Source organism: Amphiprion ocellaris, chromosome 2 (genome assembly GCF_022539595.1).
Source record: "Amphiprion ocellaris isolate individual 3 ecotype Okinawa chromosome 2, ASM2253959v1, whole genome shotgun sequence".
Classification (NCBI taxonomy): Eukaryota; Metazoa; Chordata; class Actinopteri; family Pomacentridae; genus Amphiprion; species Amphiprion ocellaris.
In genome coordinates this window covers 12,243,539-12,259,827 of record NC_072767.1, presented here as the reverse complement: position 1 = coordinate 12,259,827, position 16,289 = coordinate 12,243,539, and the positions used below count along the sequence as shown (strand labels likewise).

The 16,289-nt window shown below is 39.6% G+C and overlaps 1 protein-coding gene across 1 annotated transcript in view; it reads right to left on the bottom strand.

Annotated features, from left to right (window-relative positions):
* Nucleotides 1-16,289, bottom strand: part of zc3h3 (zinc finger CCCH-type containing 3) — a 77,835-nt gene that overhangs the window by 39,029 nt on the left and 22,517 nt on the right. The gene's annotated exons all lie outside the window — the stretch shown is intronic.

Here is a 16,289-nt window from a genome sequence, read left to right as displayed (position 1 = left end):
CTTCTTCCGCATAGTCAGCAATGACTGAGGCTGACCTGAATTGAACTGTTCTTTCATAGTTTTGATGTCTTCAGTATTACAGTTTTTCTCAATTGATAAGACACTAAATTCCATTCACTGCACACAGCCACCAACTGACTGCACACATTTCTCAACAGGACTCTGCTGTCCAAATATTGGACACTATTCATGGTTTTCACAGTTTCCAAAATTCTTGCACTCTTTTTGCAAAAGACTGAACATGTTTTTTGGTCATTTGAACACACTTTTTCACTCATAGCACACATTTTTCAAAAAGTGAACCCTAGGAAGCAGAATTGGGACACTGTTCCAACACTGCTGTCACAATTAAGACACAACAGGTCAAAGCTTAAAACACTTTTACCAATCAACTGCACACGATAAAACCTGCTGGGAAACAGCATTCGCTGTTCAGAATGCAATCGTTGTTAAGGTCAGCAGATGGTAAGAATGGTCCATAAAGTAAATGGTTTCAGGTTTACTGTGGTTTACTTTACATGTATGTAAATGTTGTTTGTCACTTCAGTGACATGTCTATGCTGGAACAATACAAGCAGTCAGAAATGTCCTGAGAATACTGTAAAAAATCTAATGTATAATTCTGGTACACAAGTGCTGGTAAAATTACAGAAAGTGTACATGACTGACTTTTTCTGTGTTTTGTGTGTGTTTGTTCCAGAGAGTTTTTCAGTTGTATTCTGATGATACACATGAATACATCTGGGACAATGTTAGTTTTCATAGAGGACTATTGATTTGGGAATGTTTCAACATGAACCCTCAAGTTATTGTGGTTTTTCTGCCACCATATTCTCCCTTTCTGAATCCTATAGAAGAATTCTTCTCTACATGGAGGTGGAAGGTATATGAGTGGCAGCCATACTTAGAAAATCTCTTGCAATCAGAGAAAACATAGCTTGTGATGTTGATGAGGTCCTGTGGCCTGACCAGGCTGAAAGAATTGATGCAGACGTGGTGTAAATATTTGCATACTGTACTGTGTACAATACAGTGCTGTATTTTTTGTCTAGCATTATTTTCATTTTATAATGTACAGTCAGGCACTGCAATGGCCCCCTCGGAGTCATTTATAGGATGCATTTGTGTTTAAGTTGTCATTTCTGAGGAATGTATCGTTTTTTTTACCCTTCATGTGAAAACACAGTGAGAGAAGAGTGTTTTGTATTTAGCAGTGCAGTGTCCTAGTTTTGCTTCGTGTGTCTTAATTTTGAAAACAAAGTTCAGATTTTGACAATAAAGTGCGCTTTTGACACAAGTGTGCAGTGCTTTGTGAATGGTGTTCAAATTAAAAAAATGGTGTGCAGTGTGTTGGGAAATGTGTGCTAATTTCCAGGAAGAGTGTCTTATCAATTGAGAAAAACTGTAATTAGAAAATAAATAAAATAAAATAAAAACTATTGAATGAAAAGGTGTGTCCAAACTTTTGACTGGTACTGTATATCATTTTCAGAAAAAAATCTGTACAATAAAATTGGTACTGATTTCAGCTACATTGCTTGTTCTGTAGGTGAAAGTATGTGTGTTGGGTTACAAAAGAGAGATCTAGTTTAAAAAAAAAGAAAAAGAAAGAAAAAAGAAAGACAGCACAAGAGAAAGAGGTAGAAAGAGTATATGGGTGGGGGTAATGGTTTGTACAGGATTAGTTGCCTGGCTTGTAGTCACTTTTTCTCCCACAATCCATCCGTACTGCAGTCAGAGCTATTTGGGTGTCCTGGCAGATGACAAATAGGGCTTGTCAAAGGTGCTGCCACGATTCCCACCCTGCAACCTCATACACCCCTCTCACACCCTTCCCCCCGCATATCTAACCTGCACCTCAATCTGCCTCTAAACGCTCACTGCAAACATCATGACACCCACCGTGTCCAAGACGCAGTCACACAGCTGTTCCAGCTTGGCTACTGTTTAATGATATCTATAGTGAGCTGTGTTATGGGTGTGTGTTTGTGAGTGCGAGTGCAAGCGAGAGAGAGAGAGAGAGAGAGTGTGAGTGTGAGTGTGAGTGTGAGTGTGAGTGTGTGTGTGTGTGTGTGTGTGTGTGTGTGTGTGTGTGTGTGTGTGTGTGTGTGTGTGTGTGTGTGTGTCAGCAGGGATGGATGGACGGTGTTGCTCTGATTGTAAACCACTGCAGGTTGTGTTGGTTGAGTGGCTCTAGGAGCAATGGGGTCTCAATCTTCCGCTATAGGACCATGACCAATGAGCATGTGAACACATACACGCACACACAAACGCACACTTACTCACACATATACACCTGGGGTCTCAATCTTCCCTTAATAGACCTTTGACAGTGGCCTGCCTTGCAAGCGGTGCCCTGCACTGTAAAGACACCATTTGCAGACGCATGCAGCTCGCACGCCATTCATCCATCTCTCACTGACTTGCTGCTGTGAATCCACAGATAATCTACTCTCGTCGCCTCACGCTGAACTCATCGCTCCTTCTGAAAGTGCTCTGGCTTCCCATCACAGTCCCACATTAATGGTTCGGTCAACACGTTCTCTCTGTTACTGGGCCAGGAATTCCCTGCTCCTGGCCCAGTACAACAGATGTGATAAGAATTTTGTTTGTGATGACACTAGCTCAGCATATATCAAGATTGATGCCAGTCCTGTCTTGATAAACTAGAGTGGCTAGCAGCAATGATGTGAGCAGTTCAGTTCATTTGTTCCCTCATTTTATTAGCAGTTAACACTGGATGTTTAACCAGTTATTCAGTTTTTAGTCCCACAGTAATCCTTGTCCTTATAGTCCTTTACACAACAGCAGACAGGTCTTTCGTCCCTTCATGATATTCATTACAAGAGAACATGTATCCTCAGAGTGCTATTGGTTTGTCATCAAAAATACAAAGTTTAAAAAAATAGTCTTGCCCTCTCTCCTCCTTATTACGGACAATTTCTGCATTAAAGTAAGAGTCAGCAATTATAATTTTACACACTTTATTCAAATCAGTGAATATCTACTAAAGTTCTCTAGCTGGTCATTCTGTGTGTGCACTGGAAAAAAATATCTAAACAATCTTCCTCCTCGACAATGACGGAGTTCAGCTTTCATTATTTTTTCATACCAACATGCTTTGTCTTTGCATACGAGGGATGTGCTTTTAATGACCTTGTGAGTTAAAAGTGTCAGAAAGCATTTGCGGATTTCAACATTAATAGGTCCAATTATGTAGTACAGTGCTGGAAAATATAATAAGATCAACTACTCCACATTGAATACCTGTGATGTGAGTATGGAGGTTGTACTATGTATCATTCTTGAGATATGATATTTATAAGACATTGTGAATTTATAGGGAATATAAAAAATATTCAAATAAGTTCCACACAATGACATATCTACAGATTCTAATAATGCTCGAAAAGAGAGAACACTGGTATTTGATATGTAGGTGTTACTGGCAGATAGAGTAGAAGTATCATAATTAATACTTGGAGAGAAATGCACCCAATAAATGTCTGGAGGGAAAACATTTGGTGCATTCATGACATTTAAAAATTCTACAGCATCAATCTGTTGAATCAGTATCCATGTTAAGATTATGTTATGCCCGATCAGAAATCATTCAGAAGATGTCGCAATGCATTGGAAAACAAAAGCGCTGATAGTTGTTCTGAAAGGCCATAGTGGAATGAAGTCAGCCATCCTAGACGATTGGTGGGATGCAAGACTATGCATACTATAAAGAAGTGCAATGAGACAAGAAATGTGAGCAGTCAGCGGATCAGACAGATTTTAAGAAAACCCCACAAAACTTGGAGGCATGGAGGCAGACATCTGACAGATATCACAAATAGAACCACAACAATCTGCATATCAGACCAGTAGAGTTCAAGACCTAACTTTAAGACTTTGAGACCTCTAAATGCAACACGGTTCAACCAACCTCTCAAAGCAACATCATGTTCTTTCCTTGTTAATCCTCTATATGATATAGATTGGTCTGATCCTCTTTTGTTAGTCCAGCTGAGGAATCCACTTAAAACTCCTGACAAATCACTAATGCAGATCCTGCTTTTTCAACATGAAGAGACAGATGTAGCATCACAGAAGTGGATCTGAGAGTGTTGAACTAGTCCCATCCCTAAGATGACTGAGCCTCATCTAAGCAGTGTGGACTAGACTTTGAGTTAAGTTCCATGCTCTATGTGTCTCTCCTCAGCCCTCTAACTGGGACTACTGACAGGGCACTGCACTGCACCTCCAATCCTCCATCCTCTTAAGGATACCCCACAAGTCTGCCTCCCCATACCTGATGGCTAATTCCAGAGAACTGCGGTCTCTGCCTGCCCCCTCCCTGGGACAATCCGATGGATAATAAATCTTAGTATTGACAGCGCCTGTTTCCCCTGCCATCGCTGTTCCTGTCCCCTGGGGCTCATCCTCTGACTCCCACAGCTCCAGCGCTCTTACAGAAGACAGCAGTGTCATGCTAACATCAGATTTAACAAGAGAGTTACCACAATTTAATAGCCCACTGTAAGCCAACACAGTTATGATAATATGATTTCTGCATGTCTGACATCCACTGATACTTTCTGACAGACTACCCAGATGTCAACAGAGTTTGCTGCCCCACCCTGCCAACACAGAGCTGCATTCCCTGGTGTTTAATATACTGCATCAGGCACTCCAAGGGTATGGCCAGAATGTGAGGGGAGCAGTATATATTGCATGTGAATGAGTTTAACATCTTGTTTTAGGAAGATTAAGAAAGATGAAGAAGTGTGCCGACAGAGCATATAACGTGAATATATTTTTGTGTAAAATTCCCCGAATGCTAGAGTCTTCTCAGTCTGGAAAGTTTCAGAGTACCTCATTGTTACAGGATGGTAGAAGAGGTCATTTGGTCCACAGAAGACATCTGCCAACTGAGCCAATCATTCCAAAAGCAACACTGACAACCACATCAACTCTATATGTCACAGTATGTGGCACTGCATGACTCAAATGGTGGATACACTTTTTACTGACTTGTGATTTCTGGTCTCTGATCCCAGTCTGTATTAGCTTATTATCATTTTCAAAATAGTTGTACTTGGCTGTTTCAAGTTGTCAGTTTCGTTGTAGATACACCGTGTGTTGGTACAAAAAATACCTTTTCCTATACATAAAAAAGGGGTTGATAATGTAAAAAGTTATTACAAGTTAGATGTCAGACAATAATAATGATATACAGTGCTGAACAAATTTATTAGATTACCACTCAGTGTAAGGTGTTTGCCACTGGTGTCCTAAATGAACAGAATTGCTGATTACCAAAATATTTTTTTTTATGTTTCTGTAATGGTTAATCTACCAGTATGTGCAGCTCTTTAATGAAAATATCTTTAAGGCTAAAATAGAATTATTGTTGTTGTCCATGAAGTGTTAAATTGTTTTACAAAAAAGCAAAAAAAGAAAGTAAAGGACATTATTATTTTTTGATTGAGATGCAAAATGGCAGTTATTTTCTTGCATTCCTCAACAGAAAAAAATGTTTTAGTGGTTGTATGTTATTCTTGATTCATTTCTGACTTCTCAGAGAATTCCAGTGTGCTGGCTCAAATTTGGGTATAAAAACATGAATTCAGTTTGAAATTCCTCACTCCTATTCAAAATGGTGAAGCGTAGGGAACTCACTGAGAAATACAAAGTCCGAATTAAAGCACTTCATGTTGCTGGATGGTCTTTGAGACAAATAGGGCAAGACATAAAATGTTCCCACAGTGTGGTCAAGTATGCCTTGAACTCGATTGCAGAGACTGGTACTTCCAAAAGGCATGAAGGAAGAGGCTGAAAACAAAGCTAACTGAAGCAGATGTCAGACACCTCAAGATTTGAAGGACTAGAGACAGAAAGCAGACCAAATGCTGGTCTTCAGGCAGAGATTAATGCTTCTAGATCACAATCTGAGAAAGTCTCCAGAATGACCACAAGCAGATGACTGAAGGAACAAGGCTTAAAGGGAAGAATAGGCACTAAGAAGCCATTTTTGAGGTCTACAAACATCCAAAAACGCCTAAAATTTGCCAGGGAATACAAACACTGGACTGTAGATGACTGGAAGAAGATGCTCTGGACAGATGAGTCCAAGTTGAAACTCTTTGGTCAGCATCGTCATGTTTACGTCCGCAGAAAAGCTGTGAACGTTTTCATGTTAGATGCATTGCAGACACAGTGAAACATGGTGGAGATTCCTTTATGGTATGGGGTTCCATTTGTGGAAACGCCATTAGAAAATGAGTTAAAATGGATGGTATAATAAACAAGAAGGTTTACCACAACATCTCAGTGCATCATAGAATCCCTTCTGGATTGAACCTGATTGGTCGTGGGTTCATACCAAGAAGACAACGACCCCAAGCATACTACAAAGCTGTGCAGAGAGGTCTGACCAAAAAAAAAGGAATCTGGAGTACTGGAACTTATGGACTGGCCAAATTAAAGTCCAAACTTGATTCCAATTGAACAGATCTGGGATTTATTGACTTCAAAAATAAATCTCACAAAAGTTGCATCCAAAGCATGTCTCAAGGAACAGTTAGAAACTATTTGGAACTCAATAACAAAAGAAATTGTGGAAAAGTCCATAAAAACAAGGGCAGCAAGAATGCAAGCTGTTATCTGGGCCAAAGGAGGTCATACTAAATGAGATTAACCAAAGATGTTTGGTTAATATATGTGAATAAGGATTATTGAGTTGTTCCATTTTGTTATTTGCTTAATAAATAACAAAACATGTTTTAGTTTGAAACAAGTTTTTAACAGATTTCTAAAATATTTGTGTTCTCTCATTTTTATGACAGGTGGTCTAATAAATTTGTTGGCCACTGTACATATGTAGTATTTCTGTGCAATGGACTAGTCTTTTTAAAGGAACACTCGTGGGCTTCATTAGTGTGTATGTGGATGAAGTAGTGGGTTGTTGCGAACTGACAGGCTGATGAAACTACACACGACACAGGAGGGCCAGGGTGCGTGCCATCAGCAGATGCTGTCAGTCGTGGCAGTGATGTCACCACACAGAAGCGTGTTCAGGGGAAGAGTGTACTTTGGGAAGGAGAATGGCTGCAGTGGTTGGGTGGTGGGTGGTGGGTGGGTTACTGGCTTGTGGCCTCGTCCATCATCGCAGTGGAGCCATCAGCTGTAACATATACCAGCTGACCCAGGGAACCTCAGGCTGATCAGGGGAGGGGGGACTCTTCCACTTGGCCAAATGCAAATACAAACACATGCTGGTGGGCTGTTGCTAATAAAAACAAGAAACTGCAAGATGATATGAGAGAAATGATAAGACTAAAGAATAAAAGTAGTATCTTAATACCAATAAACTTCTCACGTACTGCTGTTGTGTTGAAGTCCACAAAAAAAAGTTTTTTTATAAAATGATCTAAGAAAACTGGGGCCAGATGCAATATAACTAGTTATGGTTTATTCTAGTGCCAATATTGGATACATTTCTTTTTACATTAGTGTATGTGCGATACAAAACAAATAATTTTTAATTACTGAGCTTTAGAGGTATTGCTAAAAGTGATTTTGATTCTGCTTCTGGTCCTCATCATCAGGTCGGGCTTCAGCTTCCCGATCAACTCAGATAGGTAACAGGTGTATCAACCCTCTGAACAAAGTAAAATCACACATTTCCCCAAATGTCCAATGTTACTTTTAAAAATAAATCCAAAATTCAAATAATGATAAATGTCTGGACACAGTTGGTTCAACATTACATTCAAAACTGCCTAATGTTGGCAAATTTGGGTTGAAATCAGGTCCTATTGGATTAAAGAATAGGTGGGCCACAAAATAGATTAAAAAAAAAATACATTAAATTCATGACAGAGTTTTCATCAAGATTTCCTAAACAGTTTTTAAGGTTGGATACATTTATAGTCATACTACATTAATAATGAGAGCTGCAAATTTGCTTTCAGTTTTATGTGTATTTAGTATTAGGTTTAATTTTTACACTATACATAAATAGTTTCAAAAAATTATGCAACCTATTTGAAAAGTAAGGAATAAAATGGTCAATCTGAACATTGAGAGGTCAATGCTAAAGTATTTTTCCAAATATTGAATAATATGCAAGGAGACCTGACAACATCCTTGATGAATAATTAAATGATAATAGCCCCTATGTGAGCGTTTCCAGAGTAGCCATATGCTCCTGTAGCCATCAAGAGCATCAATAACGTAAATAAGACATGATGAAAACATGCATTTCCTGTGAACTCAACCTTGACCCTGACCCCAACCCTGAAAGCTGACGAAGTCTTTAGTGGTGATCGGGACTCCGTCAGGTTGTGATTCGCCTCAAATATTCCATGTGTGTCCCATGACGTTTGTGTCACACACACAGTGTCGTGTTTGGTCAAAGGGATGACTGTGGCTGTCAATCATCAGATCCCATTAGAAGCATCCAGAGGAAGAGCCTGGGGCTTTGTCCACTTAAGGACTGCCATTATTACATATGTTATATATGCATCTATTTGTGAGTACAGAGAGTGTGCGGGTATTTGCGAGAGATGGTAGGGGTAAGAGCATCTCAGAAAACCTTTTCGAAGTGTGACTGGGGCACTTGAAGGTTAAGTGAGTGTATCCCTAAAGGGCAATACAAGATTCCTCCAGGGATGTGAACTTCTGCCCTGAACAATACACATCAAGACCCCCAAGCACATAAGCAGTGCTGGACAGTCAAAAGACAGCAGAGCGAGTTATAGAATAGAGAGAGAGCAAAGAGATGTGCACAAAAAAGCAGGCTACTGATGGGTCTAAGGATATTTTTTTTCTTATTGTTTTTCTGTTTTTGGATCTTCATAATGCTGCACTGACAATGATTCAGATGTCTTTATGAGACCTGAGAACAGAAAACCTCAAATCAGTGACACCGAGCTCAAAAACACTGCCAACTTGGGAAGAAATGGTTTTCATTCGAGAGCTGCAACTTACAATTGTTTTCATTTCACAATTATTTTAATTCTAATTAATTTGCTGATTATTTATTGATCAGTAAAATGCCAGATATTAGTAAAAAATAGCCAATATGATATTTTACAGTTGCAATGTCCAAAACACGCCCAAAAGATATTCAGGTTAGTATTATATATATGAGCAAAAACAAATCTTTACATCTGATATTGGAATAAATTGATCATTTTCTTCACTCCTGATCAAGTTTAATCATTTTTTTATATTTGAACTTATTTTTAGTCATTAAAAAATCTTTTCAATTATATTTTTTATTTTCATTAATACATTTTCATTTTAATATTTTGTACTTACTTGTTTTAGCTCAGTACTTCATACTAGGGCAATAACTTCACTGCTAAATTTTTTTTTAACAAAAATGCATTGCTTCCCAATTTCAGTCTTTCAATATCTTATATGCCTTCTTCTGCCACAAACAAACACAATTTATGAATATGTCTATATTTGGATGTATCAGTGTGCAACAAATACAGCACAATAACAATGTATGACAGCTGACAAGCTACAAAAATGCCAATAAAAAATGCCAAAAAAAAAAAGAATATACACTAAAATCAGGTATGGTTTCTAGAGTGTGGGTCCTGGTCCTTGGTCTAAAACGTGGCTGTCTGAACTGTGATACTGTTTTGCTGAGAAGTGTCGTTACATCAAGAAGTACTTTGTGCCTTGAATGTCTTGGCTGACAGCAGTCTTGCACAGAAATAAAGCAATATTCAGAAAGAGGAGCCGGTGTGCGGACCTACACTATGCTGGTTTGACTTTGATTCATCATACTGAGTGATGGCTTAGAAACACATGCAGGGCCCTGCAGTTTGTCAGTCACCACACACACAGGGAGCAGAGCACAGTGGCTCACTGGTATAGACTTAAAGTAAGACTGAGGTTCTGGTTGCAAATGCCAGCACGGTGCGCATCCATCATGCTGCCGATCCGTTTGGGCCAGTGAGTGATGGACCCCAGTCAGCCGGTCGGACACCGGCCCTCAACTTCTGTTTCAGCCACAGAGTGAGAGACAAGGAGGTGATGTACAAGCCCGCTGGGAGACACACAAGCACCATGAAGGTGTCAAAGTGTTAAGAGAGAAGGGGGGCAGAGCACAAGCCGAGCAGAAGTTGTAGGAGGTGGAGGGTCAGGGTGTCGAAAAGGGAACTACAAAGGTGGGAGAGTGACACTGCCATAAGGTGTATTTACAGTGGCTGTTCTTTACACTCATCTGAAAGCACAGGCATATCTTTGAGTGGATAAAAGTTAGTCTCACATGCAGCCCCACTTCTTCAAGGTCAGACAACGGAAACACTAACAACGGTTTGCCATTTAGCTCTCGCACAATCAGACCTTCAGCATCATGTGCACCATCATTTCAGTTTGTAAAGAAGAAGCAGGAATGGAGTTTTTATGTTAGATGTGCTAAATAGTACTTGTCTGGATTTCTATTGCATGTGTAAAAGTAAATAGATGGCATTCTCCACATAGTTACAAGTCTTTGTGTTTAGTTCTTATTTTGGAAAGAATGATTTACTTGTACATTGCTAATTCCATTCTCATTTGGTGTACCTGACAATACTTTGTTTTCTTATCTAGATTAGATTTTAGATTAGATTTTTTTTATTTATCACATGCACATACAGTATGGCAGTGAAATGCAGTGACTGTCCACTAGGCTTTCTAAATACAAAATGCTAAAATAGGTAAAAATATAAAATACAAATAATATTATACATAATACAAGAAATACAAATAGGTAAAACTATAATATACAAGAAATAAAAACAGGTTAAATGGACATATTTATGGAATATACAGAGTGCAAAAGGTAGCAGATATGCAAAAGTGAGGATGTGCATTCACACAGAGAATGTGCAGTCTGTGTGACGTCCATGTTCAATGTTGTAATATTTACAGTTATGTGTTTATAGTCCTTGTTTGTGAGGGGCTGACTAAAACCCAAATCTCTTCTTACTGCACGATCACTTATTTCTTGTGTTTATTTAAAGTTACGGCTTAGTCTGCAGTTCGACTACTTTCTTTTTAAACAATTAGATTTTTGCAATAGTGTTTTTTTTTCCAACACTGACAATGTGCTTAATCATTTGGATATTGTGTTTTTGCTTTCCTTTTGTATGGTTTTCGTGTGTTTTCACAGGTAGCCTTTAAGTTATTGCTCTGATCTTTACTTTAAAACTGTAATCACTCATAGTTAGACACGTTGTGCTTTAGCTTTTATCCCTCCAAGTTTCTGCACAACAATCACAGATCTCTATCTTAGTGAGCCATGCACCATTTGACAGAAGCATGAAAATAAGAAAGTCCTTTTGTTACTGTAAAGGATTGCATGTCCAGTAATATAGAGGGTGTAGATTTACAGATGACCCTGCGCAATGATGCTGATATTTGACCTTTGAATCTGAGTGTAATGAAGAGGGCCTGCTGGAACAAATACAGAACTTGTGTCTGACAGTTCACTCTGGCCCCAGGCCATGATCAGCTCAGCAACAGGGGTTCGGCTCCTGACATGGCACCGCATTACCAGGGTGAAAAGTGAGGGTTCAGGGGCTAAAGGTCAGAAGAGAGAAAGGGGAAAGACGGTGTGATGAGGAACAGTTGAGTCTCTGGTCGGCTTGGGCGCTAATTTGGTGAGTGCAGAGGGCCAAGGGGCTTCCACTCTCCCCTTTCTAGTCCCATAGAGGATGAGCAGGTGCTCTGATGAAGACAGGCACCACATAAGAAAAGTGCCCCTCTAAAGGTTTTCCACCTTTCTCTTCAACATCAACTCTTCTCCGGGTCATCTTCTGCTCACATCAAACTATCCTTTCTTTAGCTTCCATAGTGGATCATTTCTGCAGCTACTCACTGTTGTTGTTCGTGACATCTACATGTGTGTCCTTAGTGCGAGTGCCCTTCTCATGTGCAACATCCTCGCCCACTCGTGGCCCCCTCTTTCCATGGCGGCATTCTGGGTGCAGCTGCCAGGGCCTAATTGGTCCCTTTGGGCCAGAGAAGAGCTGGCAGCAGCCCGCTAAAATGCTGATCACAACCAGGAGGAGCGGGCATCTGCTAAGAGCGGACACTGCTGCTGAACCACTGGCATAGTCCGCTCATAAACACATACACAAAGGCATATGTACTAATAAAGGTCCTTCAAAGTCACAGCAAACCTTAGCTTAACAGCTGAATGCATCAGTTCAGTGATGTAAGATTAGACAAAGTCACTCATTATAAATCATAGCAAGATTACATTAATTCTGTTGTTGCTTTGCTTACCCACTACATTAACATCAGAGACTACAATAAAGAGTAACAGAAAATCAGAAACTTACTGAAACTGCTTCATGTATGAAGTCATAGCATGATTTGATAACAGAAAATGACAAACATATCTACAACATTCATCACAATTTAGCATATTTTGCAGAAATGACTCTTATCTGGGATTTCAGTCAAGCTAGCAGGTACCAACTTAAGGTTGCAACAATAATTTTCCATATTCTCCAAGATACTTGACATTATATGGGCAAATAATAATTTCAGTAAATCTGTGTCTTTTATCTTTCAGTAACGAAGAATGCTTATTTAAGTTCAAGCAATGAATCATTATTCCGTCAATTTGCCAATGTGATAAGTCACATTAAGCCTTGACTCCAATTAAAGATGTATACTGTGAATGCATGCACCAATGTGTAACTTCTGCGTAACGGAAGCTTCAAGGTTTTAGAGTAACTAATACTAGAAAGAAGATGGAACTGACTAAAATTGTGACAACATTACAGGATATTCTTTCTCTGTGGGCATCACCATTGTGGTAATTCAATCCACTCTTCTCCCTAACTGGTCATTATATGTACAAACTCATTAAAGCAAGAATGCAATGAAAGACAAGCTTCAATGTGAGACAGATAAGCGTGGAAATAGCACATGGTAATCCTCTCTAAAATAGACCCAGGGTCATGAACCTCAAGTGCGCAAGCTAAACTGTAAGAGAGGAGCTATGCTATTAAGTATCACAGGCACAGATGCATATATAGGAGAGCAGCTGTAAACGGAAGGTGTTAGCAGGAGGCACTGATCTAATTAAAACAAGAGACAGAAAGATGATAAGGAAGTATGTAACTTCTTGACGTCACTGTATGTTCTGACTACAGATGTTAGTGATTGATTGATTTGTTGCTCTTAATAATTTAACCAATTAAAAATATATTAAACGATAAGACAAAAATGAAGGACATGCATGTCAGAAAATGTATAGTAGATTAGCTGCTTGCGTCCTCCATTTGAGCCTTTTACTGTTTATTGAGAATAAATCTGCAGCTCATTTGCTGTGTTTATTACGGCAGTGCTCAGATGAGGCGGTTGTTTGGTCTACAGGTAGGATGTGCTGACAAGCAGAAAGCATGGTAGTGGTTTAGCTTGTACAGGGCCACCATGACAAAGACTTCTGTGGCAATTAATGGTTTTTGGCCAACGATCATGCACTGAAGATGAACTGAAGTTTACCAGGTCCGCGCTTTTACAATTAAGTGACTAATGTTAGGGGAAGGCTACGAATGTCTTTTGAGAGGAAAAAACACCCGGTAATAAGTTTAAATCAATCTTTATTATAAAACAAGAAGATATCCTAGCTTTATTTTTCTGAGTGGTTTTGCTTCTTGTGGCTACTGGCATTTTTTCATTATTCCAGAGAATGTTCAATATGCATCCTTGTATGTCTGGCACACAAAAGGCTGTGCTCATTCAGCCAAGACCTAATGTAAGGGGAGTTCCTCCATGGCTAAAGAAAAGTCTCTCAGTGTCACTGTAGACCTCTCCTTAGTCCTGCCTAACAGAACTTTAAGGTTGGCACCAAATTGTTCGGGGGTAAGCTTCTGCCACTTTCGTCCTTCAGTGTTGAACACCTGAAGACATGGCTTGTTCTGGGTAGTGATACTGAGGTATCTCTGGCATACATCCATTCATCTCTCATTCTCTTGGTCTTTGTCTTTAGATCATCTGCTGTATTTTGCAGGTACTCTACTTATTTTTGCCTCTCAGTGTCAATCCTGCTGCAAAGCTAGTATGATGGTGTGTGATCTGACTGGATACAGAAATACAGTAGCTTGTTTATCGTATTGACAAAATGTTTACAAAATGCTGGTTAGACACAGGGGCTGCACAGTGGCTTGGTGGTTAGCACTTTCGCCTTGCAGCTAGAAGATCCCCGGTTTGCGTCCCGGCCTTCCCAGGATCTTTCAGCATGGAGTTTGCATGCTCTCTCTGTGCATGCATGGGTTTTTTCCAGGTTCTCCAGCTTCCTCCCACAGTCCAAAAACATGCTGAGGTTAATTGTCAACTCTAAATTGTCTGTAGGTGTGAATGTGAGTGTGATTGTTTGTCTTTATATGTAGCCCTGTGATAGACTGGTGACCTGTCCAGGGTGTCCCCTGCCTTTGCCTTAAATCAACTGGGATAGGCTCCAGCCCTGTGTGACCCTAATGAGGATTAAGCATGTTTAGATAATGGATAGATGGATGGATGGGATGGTTAAACACAGCCACTTGTGACTTGCAACAATACACTGAAAGCAATATAGTACATGGAGGACTATGTGTTTTGTGAGTGGTCATATGTTAACTTATGTTTATGGTCTATCAAGTGGCAAGCTTTCCTTAAAATCTTGTAGACATTCCCCAGTCAAATGAGTAATTGATTGTGTGCATTCATTTTGGCCACATGATGGTCAACATGACTTTGATTATATACTCTGTGTGTTTAGGCGAAAATGCACATATCTATGGTTTTCACATATATGCCAGCAGGCAAGAGAAGCAGACTCTACAAAATAAAAGTAAAAGTTGAGTTTTTAGGGATATGTGGTTAATTTGAACTCATAACCGGCATTTTCTGGAATTACAGCCCTCCCCTACTAATGTACTATACTATATGTATTATAGGATATGTCAGAGGGGCTTATGAAATGGCAGTGATGTTTCAGTTTAATGTATGTACTTGTTGGTCATTTTTTATGTTGATGTGTAGACTAGTGGTTGAGCCGGTTAAACATACCATGCAAGTCGGCTCCACATTATGTTTGGTGGTGGACAGGGAAGCAATGGGAATAATCTTAAGAGGAGAAACTAACATTGTTTTCCTTACTGGATTATATTACTTTTAGTTTTCTATATGTACTTTGTAGTTATTAATGAAGGCTATTTGGCAATCGGTCCCGCATTACTGTCATCGAACAAGACGATCAATGATATCAGTGCGTGTCTCTGCAGAGACAGAGCGAGGTATTTAACAGCTAAGCCCCCCAAAGACAGACACAAATTACCCACACACACCACAGGCATACACACACATATAGAGAGAAGCCCCCTGGACAGGAGACAAATTAACCACTTCCCACAGAGCAATTCACAAGGGAACCGGGGACAGTAAATGGCAAATGATCAATACCACCTTCTTCGGGAGAGCCCACACAATATTAGCCCCACATGTAGATACATATAGCAGATCACAAGCGCATGTGCAAACACACAAGTATATGTCCAGGGGATAGTGCATCAAACCTCCATATAAAAGTAATATTTTAAGAACAAATGAGGACAGCTTAGTCCCGGAGCTCCCCTGTGACTGAGCAGGTCTTTGTGGTCGTGATGCTCTTGTCTCGGTTCGACAAGTGGCTTTCTTTCTCCAACTCTTTTTTTTTTTTTTTTTTTTTTTTTTTTTAATACTCCTCTTTAACTCTGAAGCTACAATGACAGGAGACAAACTAGCTATTTCCCCCAGAGCAAGTCACCGGGGACAGCAGAAAATGAACTGCCCCAGATCAATACTGTACTCTCTCACACAGTCACTCTGCTCTCCTCCACAGACACACAGTAAAGACCGGGGCACTGTGAAAAAGACACTTTCACTTTTAATTTGATTTCAGAAATGGATGTAAGAATGATCATGTTTCCATGAGTTGGCTTGCTTAAGTGACAACTAAAAAGATCATCTTATGCCACAAGTGGTAATTCTGGAGACTAATAAAGACCCAGGTATCCAATGTACAAATGTTTCTCTATGTTTACATTCATGATGCAGCTCAGCAATTTGTCATGCTCTGGTTAAGGTCAACCTGCTTACATGCAACTTTGATATACCGCAACTCAATATCCACTTTCATGAATAAACCAATTTACCTGGAGCAACAGCCCACAAATAGGAAAATCCCCTCACAGAAGTAAAAAGCTTTTTTTAAAAAGTCATCTTTGACCACACTGATTGCTTCGCCCAAACATGTTTTCGTT